The sequence below is a fragment of the Mesoplodon bidens genome, assembly GCF_964165515.1.
Source record: "Mesoplodon bidens genome assembly, chromosome: 13".
Lineage (NCBI taxonomy): Eukaryota > Metazoa > Chordata > Mammalia > Artiodactyla > Ziphiidae > Mesoplodon > Mesoplodon bidens.
The window spans coordinates 64,632,758-64,650,102 of record NC_138169.1 but is presented as its reverse complement, the minus strand read 5'-3'; the positions used below and the strand labels follow the sequence as shown (position 1 = coordinate 64,650,102).

At 42.5% G+C, this 17,345-nt stretch overlaps 1 protein-coding gene across 3 annotated transcripts in view; it reads left to right on the top strand.

Moving 5' to 3' along the window:
- ZBTB7C (zinc finger and BTB domain containing 7C) overlaps positions 1 to 17,345 on the top strand; it is a gene marked incomplete at its 5' end in the record, with an annotated part of 377,445 nt that overhangs the window by 148,242 nt on the left and 211,858 nt on the right. Inside the window, one exon of one of the 3 annotated variants that reach the window (XM_081252547.1) lies at positions 7,949 to 8,029. The exons of the other annotated variants lie outside the window; for them this stretch is intronic. The remainder of the gene's footprint in view (positions 1 to 7,948; positions 8,030 to 17,345) is intronic. 3 annotated transcript variants of the gene reach the window in all.

The window sequence follows — 17,345 nt, the reverse complement described above, 5'->3', positions numbered from 1 at the left end:
TAATATGTTGTGGATACCATTGACACTCCACCTTTACCCTTCCCTTTTGATTCTTTTCCCTTTCTCCTAAAATATAACAACGATTGTATACTTTTTACTAATCTGAATGTGAAATGGAATTTCATTGTTGTTTTAAACTTCACTGGTAGCAATCTAATTTTTTTCCACTTACAGGTAAACTGTTTGAAAGGTCTTTATCCTTTCCCTACTGATGCCTAATTCCAAGTTTGCCATATACCAAGTTTGCATCTACCTATGAATTTCTTGCTGGGGTTGCTATTTCTTTTTGGTTTAATTGTCCATCCCTGTAATAATAACATATAAGTCTACTACTAAGTTTTCTAATAAGTCTTGATATATAATAGAGCAAGTCTTTCCAGTATTTTTTTTTCAAAATTCTCTTGTCAATTCTTGGCCCTTTATATTTCCTTATGAGTTTTATGATCTCTGTCACATACCACAAAAAACCTTGATGGCCATTTTGAAAAACTGAGATACAATTTATGAACTGTCATATTTCACTCTTTTAAAGTGTACAATTCAGTGGTTTTTTAAAATATATATTCACAAAGTTGTGAAACCATCACTACTCTCTAATTCCAGAACATTTTCTTCATCCCCAAGAGAAACCCCACACCCATTAGCAGTCACTTCCCTCCATCCCCCACCTTGATCCTGGAAACCACTAATCTCCTTTTGTCTCTGTGGATTTATCTGTTCTCCACATTTCATATAAATGGAATCATACAACATTTCTTTTTGTGTCTCACTTAGCATAATGTTTTCAAGGCTCATCCATGTTGTAGTCTGAATCAATACTTCATTTCTTTTTTATGGCCGGATAACATTTCCTGGTGTTGATATACCATATTTTGTTTATCCATTCATCAGTTGATAGACATTTAGGTTGTTTTCACTTTTAGCTTATTATGGATAACTATGAACATTTGTGTGCAAGTTTTTGTGTTGACATATGTGTTTATTTCTCTTGGCTATATACCTAGCAGTGAAATTACTGGGTCATATGGCAATTCTATGTTTAACCTTTTGAGAAGCTGCCAGACTCCTTCCCAAAGTAACTGCACCATTTTGCATTCTATTTGGTGTGAAGTGGTAACTTTCATGGCATTTTGATTGAAACTGCATTGGTTTCCAGATTGATTTGGGGGAGAATTAGCACCACAATAGTGAATCTTCTCAATGATGGGCCTGGCATGTATTTCTCCATTTGATCAGATCTTTTTTCATGCCTCTCCTGTCATCTTGCTGAATTACTTTATTTGGCTTTAGGTGCATCAGGAAAAATGATAGCTTCTTAAGTAATGAGAGTTTTGTCTCTTTCTTTCCAATTATTAGGCTTTGTTTTTCTTGCCTTATTTCACTGGATAGGACTTGAAATTAACGATGAATAATAATACAGGTGATAGTGGCATCCTTGTTAGGTTCCTGACTTTAATGAAAATACATGTAAATTTTCACTATTACATATGATGTTTACCATTAGTTTTTTTTAACCTTTAATTTTTAATAAATACCTTCATCAAATTAAAGAAGTTCTTTTCTATTCCTTTTTGCTTAGTTATCATGACTAGGTATGGAATTTTATCAAAAGTGTTTGCTTCAGCATTTACTAAGCTGATCTTAACATTTTTTCTTCTTAATCTGATAATGTGGCATATTATATTAATAAATTATCTGATGATGAACACCCTTATATTTATAGGATGAACTGTAGTTGACCCTGATATAATTTTTATACACTGCTAAATTAGATTTGAGACTATGTTAAATAGGATTTTTGCATCTATTCTCACAAGTGATACAGGTCTGTAATTTTCTTTTATTGTACTGTTCTGCAGTTTATTAAGGTTATACCAGCCTTATAAAATAATTTTGCTAGTTTCTCTCTCTTATTTTATTCTTTGAGACAGTTTGCTTTAGATGGAGATAAGCTATTTCATAGAGATTTGGCAAAACTTGCCTATGATACCTTCTTGTCCTGTGACTTTGGGGAGGGAGGCAAATCTCTGACTCTCAGTTTCTGACTCTCAGTTCAGTTCTTCTGTGGTTATGAGTGTTTGCAGGTTTTCTTCTTCTTGAATCAGTTATGATTATTTATCATTTTTTGAAAAGAAAATTGCTTGTGCTTTTCTAACTTAATAATTTCTCTTCGATTTAAGAAATATCTACTGCTTTTCATAAGAAATCCTCATTTAAATCGTATTACTAATTTTTTTTTTTTTGTCTTATCACTTTTCCATTTGTTCATTCTTGCTAAAGATTTGTCTTCCAAAGAACTAGCTTTAGGTTTTGGTAATTTGTTTCCTATTTCATTAATATACACTCATACTTATTATTTCAACTGTTATTTTGTGTTTAACCTGTTGTTGCTTTACTAACTTCTTGAAGTGAGCCTTTAACTCATTTATATTTATTCCTTCTCTATCACCCTTTTGTCTGAATTAATAGTGTTATATCAGTTATCTTGTCATTACTATTTGCCTGGAATGTCTTCTTCCGTCACTTTATTGTCGATCTCTTTATATTGCTTTATTTTAGGTATCTTTATAACAATATTTGGCAGAATTTTTTTTCTCTTTCTACCCAATACGACAAAGTCTCTTAATAGGTGAATTTAACCCAGTTTTATTTTTTTGATTACTGATACGGACTTATTTTTAGTTGCTTCAAATCTAGGAAACTCTTAGCCATTATCTTTGTGAATGCTGCTTTTCAACCATTCCTTCTATTTGCCTCTTCAGAATACCTATAAGATATGTTAGTCTCTCATTAGTCTTCATGTTTTTAAAAATTTTAATCACTCTCTATGTTTAATTCTGGATAAATTCCCTAATGCTCTCTTCTAATTTACTAATTTTCATTGTAATTATGTCAGGTATAGATTTTATAATTTCATTTATAATTTGCACTTCGTTTCTATGCCTTTAGTTTTAATTATCAGGACTTCCTGGCTCTTTTTCATATAGAGCTATTTTTAGTTTATTTTTATCTGCTATTGTTTGGTAATTTTTTTTCTTTTTATGGCTGTTATTCTCTATTTGAGGATACTAAAGCATGCTGCTTTAAGGGTTTTTTTTTCAGATTTTTCCATTATTTTTATTTCATCTTGAGCCAGTTCATCTCCCAATTGTGTATTTTGTCAGTTGTCTCTCTCAGCATTTGTTTTTTTCTCTTTGTTTTGGTTAACAGACTATTTTTCTTCCTCTTCCAGTGCTCACTCTTCTCTGTCTGGTAACTTTGTCTTTTGTCTGTCTGGTAACTTTTGTCTCTACTCAGTTATAGGCCTTCAGAACAGTGTCAGGCCCTATACTGATATCTCATGGGTAGGGTACTTTGCTTTTACCTTGGGGATATTGCAGATCATTTGCTGAGCCTGCCTGACATCCTGGTGTAAGGCTGTGTCTGAGTCTCAGAGTTTCCCAAAGTACTTAGCTTCACATGAATTGAGGCTCTGAGAGTGAGCAGAACCAGCTCTGTTAAGCTGCCTCTATGAGCATGGGATGAGCACGTGCCCCTGGTTTTGAGCAATGCCTCTTGCCCCTTGCCTTGTGTAAGGGCTTTATGCCATAGAGGCTGAATTTCTGGTAGCCTCTTCTTGCTGCCAGACCCCATGTCAAACCGGCCACAGCATCAGCCCTACTCACCGCTTGCTTTCCTGTTTCACTTCTAAATCCTGCTTTTGAATATGGCTATGTTCTCTTAATTTTTGCTATAAAATATATTTGGAGGTGTTGGCAGGGTGGCTTACACAGAGCATGAACTTACAACATCCTCTTGAGCAGAATCATTGCCAGACATTTTCCAATGTCTTTTCTATACATAGGAGGTAATACTGTAGATAAAGTTATGTATCCTGTTTTGGTTTGGTTTGTTTGTTTTTGCTTATACTATATCATGGGCATAACCTCAGGTTATTACAAACTCTTTGAAATGCTTTTCATTGTTCTCTGCTTGTATAAGATAGTTTTTCTTCACAGATCATTTTAAAACTTCTAGGGAGGCTTCTTTGAAATATATTTATGTGTAGGGTGAAATCAAGGAGTTTGGTCCAGCTTGGCCTCTTCCCCATGAGAACCAAGGTGATCCTCTGGCCAGTGTGGAGGAAGGAGCCAGGGCTGCAGGGATCACTGAGCACTCTCTCTAAGAATCTCCCCTGAGCTATCTAACTAATGGAGGGAGGGTGCAGATCTGGGCCCTGGAAGCTGACTTTGGAGACCATTATGGCATCTTAAGGACAACAGATCTTTCCTCATCATCTTTGGACCAATCTAATGAGTCTTCACTGCAGACTAGAGACCTCCAGGACAGGGGCTCAGAAGGAAATCACCCTAGGAATAAAACATTGCCAGAACTATCTGCCCTTCATAGTGACTTCTACCTTTGAGCTGTGGGCTTCCTTCCCTCAGCTCCCAGAAGTCTCCTGAAAGTCTTTGGATGTGGTCCTGGCTCATGTGTGCCCATGATGTCAGCTATCCCTGTAATTTGAAGGTTGAACATCTTTATTGTGGATTCCATGCTTCGATCTTGGTGCCTTTGGTCTGCTCTCACTATCTTAGTGCACAACCTGGGGAAGGTCCTGGTGCTGAGCTGTTTCTAAACAGGGACTTTTTCTTATCCACCTCTTTATCCCCAGCTTCCAGTATCGTGTCTGATTATATTTATATGTACAATTTTATATATCAATATCCATGTGTACTTCTATATTCATATGTCTATCTACACCCATACCTACATCTATATCTATGTCTTGACAAAGACTCCCTCCTTGACCAAACTTTAGTCAGTCTTCTCTGAGCCCTCTTCTCGATGAGGCCTTGACCTTGGGTTGCCCAAACCAGTTTTAGCAAAGAATCCGTCTAAGCCAGTATATCTGCCCACTCTTGACATTTGATCACCCTTGATAGCTGATCAAGTTCTTTATCTCCCACTTTTGATATCTAAGTCCTTGGCCTGCCTTTAACAAGAGTTCCCCTACCCTTGATATCCAATCAAGTTTCTCTTAATAATTTCCATCCACTGACCCCTTCACTCTACTTCTTGGCTATGAATCCCAGATGTCTTTGCTTAATTCAGAGTTGAGTTCAGCTCTATACTGAAGTCTCTCTCCCCCACTACAGTAGCTCAAATAAAATCTGTCTTGCCGTTTTTAACAAGTGTCCAGTGCAAATTTTTCCTTTCAGTCTTCTACAGCCATATCATGAATAAATTACTAAGTGAATGAAGTTGACTTGGAGCAGTGCTTGTAGTTGTGAAAAGTGTCCTATTGGACTTTGAAACTCAATGCCTGAAACAAGTGTGTGGCTTGCTATTCCCAAATATTTCACCTCCAACTTGCCCTTGTCCACCTATGGGAAATGTCTTTTACAAACACTGTACCCAGTTGCTGAAATGGCTGACCTCTTTTGAATGCAGGCCTATGGAGAGTGTTTGCATTTCACATATGTGAGAGTGAGACATTTAGAAGCTGGAAATCTAAAAGACCTTTCCACCAGCAAACCACAGAATGATGTGCTCAGAGGAGCTTTTGGAGAGAAGCCAATGTGAGTGGGAGTGTGAAGGAGAATTTGGTTTTCTTTCGTGCCTCTGGGCTTGGTTACCATATTGATAAAAACGAAGACCCAGTTGCAAGAAAACTTTGCTGTCAGAACAAAATGCGTTTCAAGTTGTGTAAACTCCAGCTGAGAGTGTTTTGCCAATACACACTTTACCCTTGCCCGTCAGTTTTGGTTGAATAGATTTGTTGAGGGGGCCTGTTGTCAAGCAGTGAATGTGTGGTTTATCTAACGCCGGATGAAATGTTGTCAGGGATCAGTTAGTTGTTGACAGTGAAAAAGCAGGGACAAGAAAAGGAAAAGAAAAGTGTTCCCGTCCTGTAGTGTCCATGGTGCAGAGGGGAGTATCTGATGGTCAGTGGAGGGGGCTTGGCCAGGAGGAAATGACCTTGTGCATTGATCTAATTTGACCTCCTTTAGAAATTAATCATGTACCATAGAAGCAGGTACCAGGATATTCACTGCAACCTTATTTGCAGCAGTGAAAAATGGAAAATAACCTCAAATAATCTAAATGTCTCTCAGTAAAGGAATGGTTAAGCTGTGGGCTACTATGCAGCCCTTTAAAAGAATGAGGTGGAGCTCATTAGACAGAACAGTAGATCTCAACCATTAGTCAACCCAATGCCTTTTTTTTTATACCAAACATCTTGTAGCCTGAATGAAACTCATGAATACATATAAATACATATGCCTACACACAAGGGTTCAAAATATCCATTCTACAAACCTAACTATAACATAAGAGAAATGAAAGGAAAGTAACTTGTAATAAAATCATGCATATTTCACTGTCAAAGCTCAGGCTGGACTAGACTAGGAGACATAGTGAAATGGTTAGAAGTTTGCCCCAGGTGTAGAGCCACAGAGAGCAGTCCTGATGCAGGTGTGAGCGGCTCAGGTACCCAGAACAGCACTTGCTATTTGGATGAGGTTTCTTTGAAAATGGTGAATAACTCCTGCTAAAATCATGAACAAAACAAAGTACTTCCTCTACAGTGCTAGGATGCAGGGCGACCCTCAGCTGTGTTAGGACTGTGGATGCATTATACCCATACCTCCAAACATCTAGAGTGTGGTAGTGCTCTTGTTAAAGACCTTGGGCTCCTGACACCTGTTCATTCTATGGATGAAGACACCAATGTGCAGAGAGGGGAAGGGACTTGTCTGTGGTTAAAAGCAGAGTGGGGACTAGAAACTAAGGCCCTTTCAATTGTACTTATTTATTAAGCACCTCTTGAATGCCTTTCACCCTGCCAAGGCTTAGTGGGAAGAACACTGGTCCTGGGATCAGAATGCCTGGCTTTTAGTGAGTCCTGGTCCCGCCAGACCACTTAAACCTCTCTGAGCATTATTTCATTTTTTGTTATTTTTGAATAATGTATTTACTTTGAAGGAACCTCAAACTTATAGAATATTTGTTACAAATACAGAACAAAGAACCTCCTCGACTCCAGACCATTTGAGAATAAGCTGCCACCTGATGCCCCATCACCCCAGAATATGTTAGTGCGCATTTCCTGCAAACAAGGACATTCTCCTACAGAACTACAAGCCAGCCACAAAATCAGGAAATTAACATTGATATGCTACTACTCTGTTATCTTCAGACCCCCATCATACTTTGCTAAGTGTCTCCATAAGGGCCTTTTAGCAAAAGGCCCAGTTTGTAATCACACTTGGCATCTCTAGCAGTCTGGCACTGTTTCTCGGTCCTTCCCTTACTTCCATGGTCTGGATGCGTTTGGTAAAAACAGGCCAGTCATTGTGAAAATGCCCTGCATGGAGGGTTTGTCTGATGTTGGCACGATGAGATTTAAGAGGTGCATCTTTGACAGGACCACTGCACAAGTAATGCAGTGTCTTTCCATTGTCAACTTTGTTTCAAGTGAGGTCATAGTGCACACTGTATTCATATATTGCAGCCTCACATGGGCAGCACTCAGCTAACTGCTTTACCTGCATGATCTCATTTAGTTCTCATATGGGGTTCGGCCCATTACATTCACTGTTCTAGAGGCGAGCAAACAGTGGCCCCAAGAGGATCAGTAAATTGATCAGTGATAATCAGAGATGAACCAGGACTTGAACTCAAGTGTTCTGGTTTTAAGTTTCCAGGAATATATTGACTAATGTCAGAGAGGTCCAGAGCCAGGCACTAAAGTGGTTAAGACAGATTTTATTCAGAAGCTATTACAGTAGGGGAAAAGAGACTTTGTTATAGAACAGAGCTTAGCCCCAAATTCAACAAGGACAAGGGGGAATGTGTAGCCAAGGAGCAGGGGGAGGGGGTCAGTGGGTGTGAAGTTACTGAGAGAAGATGCCAAGGGTAGGGAGATTCTTGCTAAACTGACTTAACAGGATTCTTGCTACAGGCTCATGCCGGCTCATCAAGGGCAGGGCGAGGGTTGAGGCCTCATCAAGAGAAGGGCTGAGAGGAGCCTGACTGAAGTCTGGTAAGGAGAATCTTTGTCACTATTCACGGGCCTTATCAAATAACTTGCATTGTGTTGTATATTTATATTTTCAAGTTACGTACATACTCATTTTCTTACTTGCTCAAGTCAGGTAATGATCAACATGCCCTTTTGACAGATGGAGACTCTGAGGCTCAGAGAAGCTGTAAGTGACTTGTCCGGGCCACATACTGCATCAGCGGCAGGGCTTGAACTGGGCCCAGACCTCAATCCCAGTGCAGGGACCATCCCTCAACTGGGCTTGGCAATGAAGCTGGGCAAGAATAAACTAGGCAGAGTTTAGCCGGATGCGATTGAGATTCTGAGCACAGCAGAGCACAACAGATCAGATCAGCCAAAGGCAAGGATGAGCTGAGAATGAAAATGTGGGCTCCGAGCCTGGGGCAGCCACGCTCAGCCCAGCATGGTTGTGGATGGGCTGAATATCTGGGCGGGAGAGGGGGTCCCTTCCTCCTCCCCAAGTGCCTCTAGCCAGCCTTGCAAGGCTGCAGGAGGACGGGGCTCACACCAGGATTCCTCTTCGTGCTTATGGGGCCCAGTACTAAATTAGACCTCCCCTTTGTGAATGGGGATTACAGCCACCCTGCAGAGAAATTCTGTAACCTCGGGAACTTGTCAAGCTTCCTGCAGACTTCCACATTTGCATTGGCATCCTCCCCCCTTGCTGCACCCCCTTCTCTAGGTCCCAGTGCACTGCCCTGTCCTGTCCTTGCTCCATCTCGGGATCCCAGATGCTTTGTCACAGGTTGGGGAGCTCCCAGGAAGGATACGCTAGAAGCTGCAGTTCTCACAATGTGGTTCCAGGCTAGCAGCAACAGCACCAACAGGGAGGTTGTTGGAAATGCAAGATCTTGGGCCCCACCCCAGTCCCAGTGAATCAGAACTTCTGCCATGGGACCTAGGAGTCTGTGTTTTAATAGGCATTGCAGGTTATTCTAATGCTGGCTCAAGTTTGAGCCCCAGCACATTAGATAGAAGGGGCCAGAGGCCACCTGCCTCAAACAGGAGCCCAGAGATGTGCTTCCATTCTCTCAGTCGCCCCATCAGAAGAGCTGCCTCGGCTTTGCCATTTCCAGGGATCCATACCATTCTGTCCTTCTCAAAGGGCACTCGCTCAAGGCAGGGACTCGTGGCCATGTGGGGGGCCATGGGGATGGGGGCTGCACTTCAGGCCAGGAACCTTTCCCCACACTTAGACTGGCCGGCAGAAATTCCTCCGCTTAGACCTGGAGAAACTGCTGAGAAAGGATGAAGTAGAGGTTTTCTGTCTGTGCAGGGAAAACATTGTTCCCGCTTTGGAAAAACATAGAACAAAAGAAAACAAAAAACCGATACCATTTTGCATTGCTGGGTCAGACAGGGAGTTCCACAGTCTCAGGGAGATGGAGGTCCTGGTGCCAACGGACAGCTCACCCTGAATTCAAGTCCATTTCTGGGATGGTGATGTGCACTGTGCTACTTTCCCCAGAGTCGCTGACCCTTCAGGGGTCCACAAACACCGCCCTCAGGTTCCTACGAGTTATCACTCAAGTCTTCACCAGTCTGAAGTGAAGTGAGAGAAATAAAGACCCTTTTTTTTTTTTTTTTTTTTTTTGCGGTACGTGGGCCTCTCACTGTTGTGGCCTCTCCCGTTGCGGAGCACAGGCTCTGGATGCGCAGGCTCAGCGGCCATGGCTCACCGGCCCAGCCGCTCCATGCCATGTGGGATCCTCCCGGACCAGGGCACGAACCTGTGTCCCCTGCATCGGCAGGCGGACTCTCAACCACTGCGCCACCAGGGAAGCCCATAAAGACCCTTTTATAATGCTCAGTATATCCAATTAAAGGAGTACTTTTTATTTTGAGATTTTGGCCTTCCTACTTTGGGAGAGTTAAAGTGTCCTCTCTTTTAGGAAGCAGTAGTGATACCGGGTGGTTTACAGGAGACAGAGCCAATAACAGGTGGTTTTTAATGTCGTAACTATGGCAAACCTGGCACCCCTGCGTCAGGACTCCCATTCTTATTTTTATGCTCATCTGGCTCTTTCCAAGCCTTCCGTTTCGCCCTCAACCAGAGAGGTTAAGTGGGATGCTCAGGTCACACAGCCACGTCTAGAAGGCAGGTGTCTCCCCCCTGTCCCTCCTCCAGAGAGCAGGCTCTCACCCACCTGTGTGCTCTCCAAGGGGTTTACCTTTTCTGTCACCTTCTCATCTGCCCCCCCTTTCCTTCCGCCCCCTTCGTGATTGTGGGGGTGAATTGAGATAATGGGTGGGAAAACGCTTTTCGAAGTCCTCTGTGAAGGTACAGGGTTATGGGCCGCCCTTTCTGCTCCCTCGCAGGCACAAGCCTGCGGGAAGTGTCTGCCACACGAAGCAGGTAGTCACAGTTCCCGCGTGAGCAGACCAGTTGGTGGGGGCTGGCCGGCTTAGGGGAGGGTGATGCCAGGGAGACTGTTGCCATGGTGACTTGCTGGTAGCCCTCCCCAGCATCCCTAATCCCAACCCCTGCAGCCAGCTTTGCGAAGCTGCTTTCCAGCACATGGAAAAGCGGTTTCTCCACCTCTGTGAAGCCAGGGTTGTGTCTGACAGCTGGAACCCAGGCGCTCAGAAGGTCCTGTGTCCAGCCGGGCTGGGGGAGTGGGGCAAGCCTCGCTGGCTCTGTGAGGATGTGCTGTGACACAGAGCCAGCTGTATGAAGTGACATGTGGCGAGTGCTCCTTCCTTTGTTTCTCTCTGATTTATCCCAGTTTTGTTCATAAAGGTGATCTGATTTTGTGGTCATTTTAAACAACGAGCAGCTCAGTCTTATTCGCCCCATGATTACAGCTCAGCCTTTGACTGTAATTGATGTTAGCCAGGCTGGCTAATGTTATATCTTGCAAAGATTGGCTCATTAATTGACTGTAGAGATGTCACCCACACACTGGAGGTATTAACAATCATCAGCCTAAAGTTGTGCTAATTCAGCAACGGCAGGGCTGCAGTTTCTGTTCATTTCTTTAGGCTGAAATCCCAGCAGTGGGATTCCTAGGCTATAGGGCATGAATATCTATATAGGTCTTGACATGTTTTGCTAAGTATTTCCCCCCAAATATTGTATCAGACTTCATGCCATTAGCCATTTATGAATGTTCTCACTTCTCCACAGTCCTACCAGTATTTGATTTATTAATTCCATTCTTTGGTGCTAATTTATAGGTGTAAAGTGATACACTGTTGCCTTACTTTACATTTGAGGGGGCTTGGGTGGCTTTATGTGCATATCTTTGATTAGTAATTTATTCTGTATGTTTATTATTTGTATTTCCTCCAGTGTAGTGTCTATTTATGTCCTTTGCTCTGTGTGGTTGAGTTTTTTAAGCAGCTTTATTGTCACCCAGGAGCCTCATGGACGGAACAGACACAGTTCCCCAGTGTCTAGAGCACAGGTAGCCCGGCAGATCCACCATGCTGCTCAACCCCCAGGGCTCTGCTGTGGAAGGCAGGGGCCTTCAGGGGAGGACAGGGAGGTCGTTTTAAGAGTGTCATCGAGCTTAGCTGCATACATTCATTAAGTCCATTTTTGAAGGTCCTTTATTCCTTCACCTGAAAGAAGGAAGGGGCGACTAGGTTACCTCTGAGTCTGTTCCAGTCCCCCGATCCTTAACTCTGATGACCCAGTGGGCAGGTGCAGAGATGAACACAGCATGATGCTTCCCTCAGGGTGCTGGTGATCATGGGAGGATGCATGAACATATCACTGCCCACAAGCTGCCTGTGTTGGCACCATGTGAGTGGTGCTGCTTGCGCGGGTACTGGGGACCCAGAGGGTAGAGAGGGCCATGTGAGCTGCAGCCGTCCAGCCATGGAGGATAGCCCCGAAGAATAGATAAGATTTGGCCAGCTGGAGAGACAAAAAGGACTTGCTAGGTTGGGGGAAAGCTTCTCCAAGCACTGGTGTTTGTGGGATGGTAAGGAATGAAGTCAGGCCAGAGCACAGGGTTCCCGTGGGAGCTGGGCAGTTCTAGGCCAGGAAGGAGCAGTGGGTCAGGCCACATGGAGGCACAGAAGGCTTCGTGGTGGTGGGAGCATGAGGTGACCACGATGCTGTAGGAGGATTGGGAGGGCACCGCCACAGTGGATACATACAAGGTGTTCAGCTGCCCAGGGAGACCAGCAAAGGCTCTGGGCTAATAGGTTCTACGTTAGCAGATACTGGCTGCTGGGGTGCTGTCAGGCTTTGTGAGTGGTCCAGGATGTGCTCTGTGGTCTTGGTCTTGATGGAGCCTGAATCACCCTCCCTGCCCACCCAGTCCAGCCCCATATCCCTAGATATAAAAGCTAGTGATGTCCAGTGAAAGGAACCTGCGTCTTGCAGTATGTGCTCGTTCTGGGTTGGTGGTTATGCATTAACGGGTCCTTATCTGTTGGGTATGTCCAAGGGAAAAGGAAGGCTGAGTGATGTCTTTGTGTGTGCTGGTAACTTGGGGTACCCACGTATGAAGTGGCTCAGTAGGGCTCACCCTGAAATAAAACTCTAATGGTGCCATTTTCTTAGCATTTTCACGTGATCCGCATGATCCTTGACTTTATGTACTGCCTGATGTTTCTGCTGGAGGGTTTCATGTGGGCAGGCCTCGTCTCCTCAGTGAGAGAATGAGGGCAGGTCCATCATAGTCTTTTCCCCAGAATCCCCACAGGGCCTGCCTGTAGGGTAGAGACTTGGCAAGTGTGCAAGATACACCTATTGCTTGATTACGGGCTACCTCTCAAGGCCTCTCATCCTTCAACTTCACACTTCTGAGGGACCGGAAGCATGATGTGAGTTTGGACCGTGAGACGGGCACCAGGGCCCCGTCTAGCTCTGCCTTCCTCGAGCTGCGTAACCTGGAGCTGGTCCTGAGCTTCAGTTTCCTCAACTGGAAACTGAGAGTCACAGTCAAAAATGCGAGGAAGGCTGTCTCAGATTCCTTTCCATGTTCATGTTCTTTCATATGCTTGTGTGACTTTCCAGGGATGGGAATCCCAGCCCCGTGACCAGACACACCCAGAATGTGCCAAAGGACAGAGAAAATGACCTTTGTTCCCTCTGTACCTCTCCTCTGTCCCTCCAGCTTTGCCCCCTCCCCCTCACTAAACCTAAGATGGCATTGGTCCAAGGCATTCTGTCCAGACAACCTGCTCCCACTTGGTGCAGGAATAGACCTTGATGATGACTTGGAAGACACGGAATGGACATATCCCCTAAATGCCTTCTCCTGTCCACCACATCCTGCTTAAGGGAGTGCTTGAGGAGGCCTGCGGAGCTCAAGCTGAAGCCACCTGACATCATTTTCCAAGGAGAAGTGGCAGTGAGAGCTTGGGGTCCATTTATGAGCCTGGTGTCCAGGACATGAAGATGCTGTGTGATGCAAGGAGTGGATCTAAGGAGAGGACACCAGGCAGAACTCCTGGGTGGGAATTTAGGGTGGAAAAAGAAGGCATCCTTCAGATGAACTCTTACTTTGCAAGACACTGTCCTATGAGAAAACAGCTCTCTGAGGCCTTTGACTCAGTGAGGTCTTTCCCATGTAGTCTGGCCGCTCTGGGCCATTATTATACTCTATGGCAGTAATCATCACCATGATAACAACAACACTACATTGGTTCAGTCTCTTGGAAATAAATGACAGCTGATCTAGTGTGAGCTCCAACTCCAGTCTCTCTACCGCATCATCACTTAATAATGATTATGGAGCCCCCCTGGGCAAACAGCGCCCTGCCCAGCACTTGAGATATTAAATCCAGCTAGAAGCAGGGTATAATAATGCTGACCCCACAGGGATGTTCCAAGAATTAATTCCTGCAGGCTCTCCAGTCCACTCTTCTCCGACACATTCAATCTTAGGAACCCAAGAGTTGGTGACGTTTATACCATGAATTAAGACATTCTGCTGTTGCCCCTGGAACTCTTTGTTACAATCCTGAGTCGATCAATGGCAGAGAGGAATACTATTTATTAGGTAAGTGGATGCTATTGGATTTTTAATTTAAGTGGCTTTTAATTCAGTGTTTTACTTGCTGTCCTTCATTTTGCCCTTACTCATACGAATTTGCCCATTAAAGCCTGGTGTGAGGCCACACTGCTGCTTTTATCATGATTTTGTTTTTCTGGAGAACAGTTTTCCGCTGGGAAGAAGGCAGGATTTTCAGAGTGGGCAGAGAGGTCAGACCTCCAGGCCTAGAACAGACTTCTCTGCTATTTGCTGGGAGCAAGTGGGCAATCAGGGAGGGGGTGAGCGAGTCAAAACTGCCTTCCAGATAAGGGCCTACAGTTAACTTGGCCTTCACTGGTGTTTCTTGCTTTGGTTTTACCAGCTTGAAAACTTTACTGCCGTTCTTCCACTCAGAGATGAGTCACAGAGATCGTAAGTGGGAAGCATGGAGCATCTCTCAGACCAGGAGGAGGCTCAGACAGGCTCAGGGTCTGGCTTGACCATCTTCTGCTGGATACGCAGTGGTAGCTCATGATGGCCACTCCTTGTTGCAGTGCACGTTGTTTTTAACAGTTTTATTGAGATATAATTGAAACAAAATAAGTTGCACATGTTTAAGTGTACAATTTGATAAGTCTTGACATATACACCTGTGACATCAGCATCCTAGCAAAGTTTCCTCATGCCCCTTTGTAATCAGACCCTCCACTCCTTCCCAACCCCAGGGAGCAGGGGCTGCTCTGTGATAGATTTGCTTTCTGTCACTACACATTATTTGTATTTTCTAGAATTTTTATATAAATAGAATCATAGCGTATATACTCTTTTTTTCTGGTTTCTTTCACTCAATGCAATTATTTTGAGGTTAATCCGTGTTGTGGCATGTACCAATAGCTTATTCTTTTTTATTGCTGAATAGTATTGCATTGTATGGACATATTACACTTGCTTATTTATCTGATGCACATTTGGGTGGTTTCCAGTTCTTGGCTATTATAAATAAAGTTGTTATGAACATTCACGTATGAATCTTTGTATAAGCAGATGCTTTCATTTCTCTTGGAGAGAGAGAATAGAATGACTGGATTACAGAGGTAGGTATATCTGGTATATCTTTAACTTTTAAAGAAACTGTCCAAGTGGTTTTCCAAAGTGGTTGTACCATTTTCCACTACTTTCAGGAATGTCTGAGAGTTCTAGTCATCCCACATCCTCCAAAACACTTGGCATGCTCAGTTTTTTAAATTTTAGTCATTCTAATTGTTGTATTGTGGCATCTCATTGTGGTTTTAATTTGTATTTCCCTTTTAAGTGGTGATGTTGATCATCTTTTCATCTGCTTATATGACATTCGTACATCTTCTTTGATGCAATGTCTGTTCAAATTTTTTGCCTATGGAGGAGCTAGTTTATTTCCTTATTACTGAGTTTTGGGAGTTTTTTATTCCAGATACAAAATCTTTATCAGATACACAATTTGAAAATATTTCTCCCAGTCTACAGCTTGTCTCTTCATTCTCTTAACAAGGCCTTACAAAGATCAGACATTTCAAATTTTGGTAAAGTCCAAGTTTTCAATATTTTCTTTTCTGGATAATGCCTTTGGTGTCATATCTAAGACATCTTCGCCTGACTCAAGGTTACAAAGATTTTCTCCTATGTTTTTGTCTAGAAATTTTACAGTCTTACATTTAGGACAGTGAAACATTTTGAGGGTGTTTTTTTTTTTTTTTTTTTTTTTGTCGGTATGCGGGCCTCTCACTGCTGTGGCCTCTCCCGTTGTGGAGCACAGGCTCCGGACGCACAGGCTCAGCGGCCATGGCTCACGGGCCTAGCCACTCCGCGGCATGTGGGATCCTCCCGGACCGGGGCACGAACCCGTGTCCCCTGCATCGGCAGGTGGACTCCCAACCACTGCACCACCAGGGAAGCCCTTGAGTTAATTTTTGAATTAAATTTTGTGTATGGTGTAAGGTGTATATCAAAGTTCATATATTTTGCATATGAATATCTAATTGTTCCAGCATAATTTGTTGACAAGACTGTCCTTTCCCTACTTAATTACCTTTGCACTTTTATCAAAACTCAGTCATTCACATATGCATAGGCTATTTTTAGACTCTCTATTTTATTCCATTGATCAACTTATCTGTCTTTCTACCAATACCAAACTGTCTTGATTACTGTATCTTTCTAAGTCTTGAAATCAGGTAGTGTCCGTTCTCCAACTTTGTTCCTTTTCAAAATTATTTTGGCTATTCTAGGTCTTTTGCATTTTCATATAAACTTTAGAATTAGTGTGTTAATCACCTGCTGTCATTTTGATTGGGATTGCATTGAATCTATACATCAATTTGGTGAGAACTGACATATTAATAGTCTTCCAACCCATGAACATGGTATATTTCTCCTTTTATTTAGAGTTTTAATTTCTGTAAGCAATGTTTTGTAGTTCTTAGTATATGGATTTTACACATCTATTGTCATATTTATTCTGAAGCATGTCATATGTTTTGATGCTATTATAAGTAGTGTTAGTTTTTAATTTCTCTTCCAATTATTTGAAATACAAATTTATAGAGGGAGAATATAGAAATACTATTATATTAGTATATAGAAATACCATAGATATTTATATGTCAACCTTGCATTTTATAAACTTGTTTAACTTTCTAACTAGTTCTAGTAGCTTTTTTGTAGATTCCATTGGATTTTCTACATAGACAGTCATGTTGTCTGTGAATAAAGACAGTTTTTCTTCTTCCATTCCAATCTGGATGTTTTAAATTTCTTTTTCTTATTGAACTTGCTAGAAGAAGAGTGTTGAATAGGAATGGTGAAAGTAGACACCCTTGACTGGTTTCTGATCCTAGGGGGAAAGCATTCGGTTGCTCACCACTAAGTATAATGTTAGCTGTAGGTTTGTTTGTTTATTTTGTAGATGTCCTTTAGTAGGTTGAGGAAATTCCCTTCTAGTCCAAGTTTGCTGATAGATTTTATTGTTTTTTAATCAGAAACAAGTGGTGGGGTTTTGTCCAGTGCTTTTTCTGTTTCTATTCAGATGATCGTATGGTTTTTCTTTTCTAGTTTGTTAATATGATGACTTACATTGATTTTTGAATGTTAAACCAACCTTGTAATCATGAGATAAATACCACTTGGTCATGAAGTATTATCTTTTTAATATATTGTTGAATTCTATTTGCTGAAATTTTGTTAACAGTTTCTGTACTTTGTTGATGTGGGGTATTGGTCTGTACTTTCAGTGTCTTTGTCTGGTTTTGGTATCAGGATCATGCTGCCTCCTACAGTGAGTTGGGAAATGTTCCCTTCTCTTCAGTTTTCTGGAAGAGTTTGTGTAG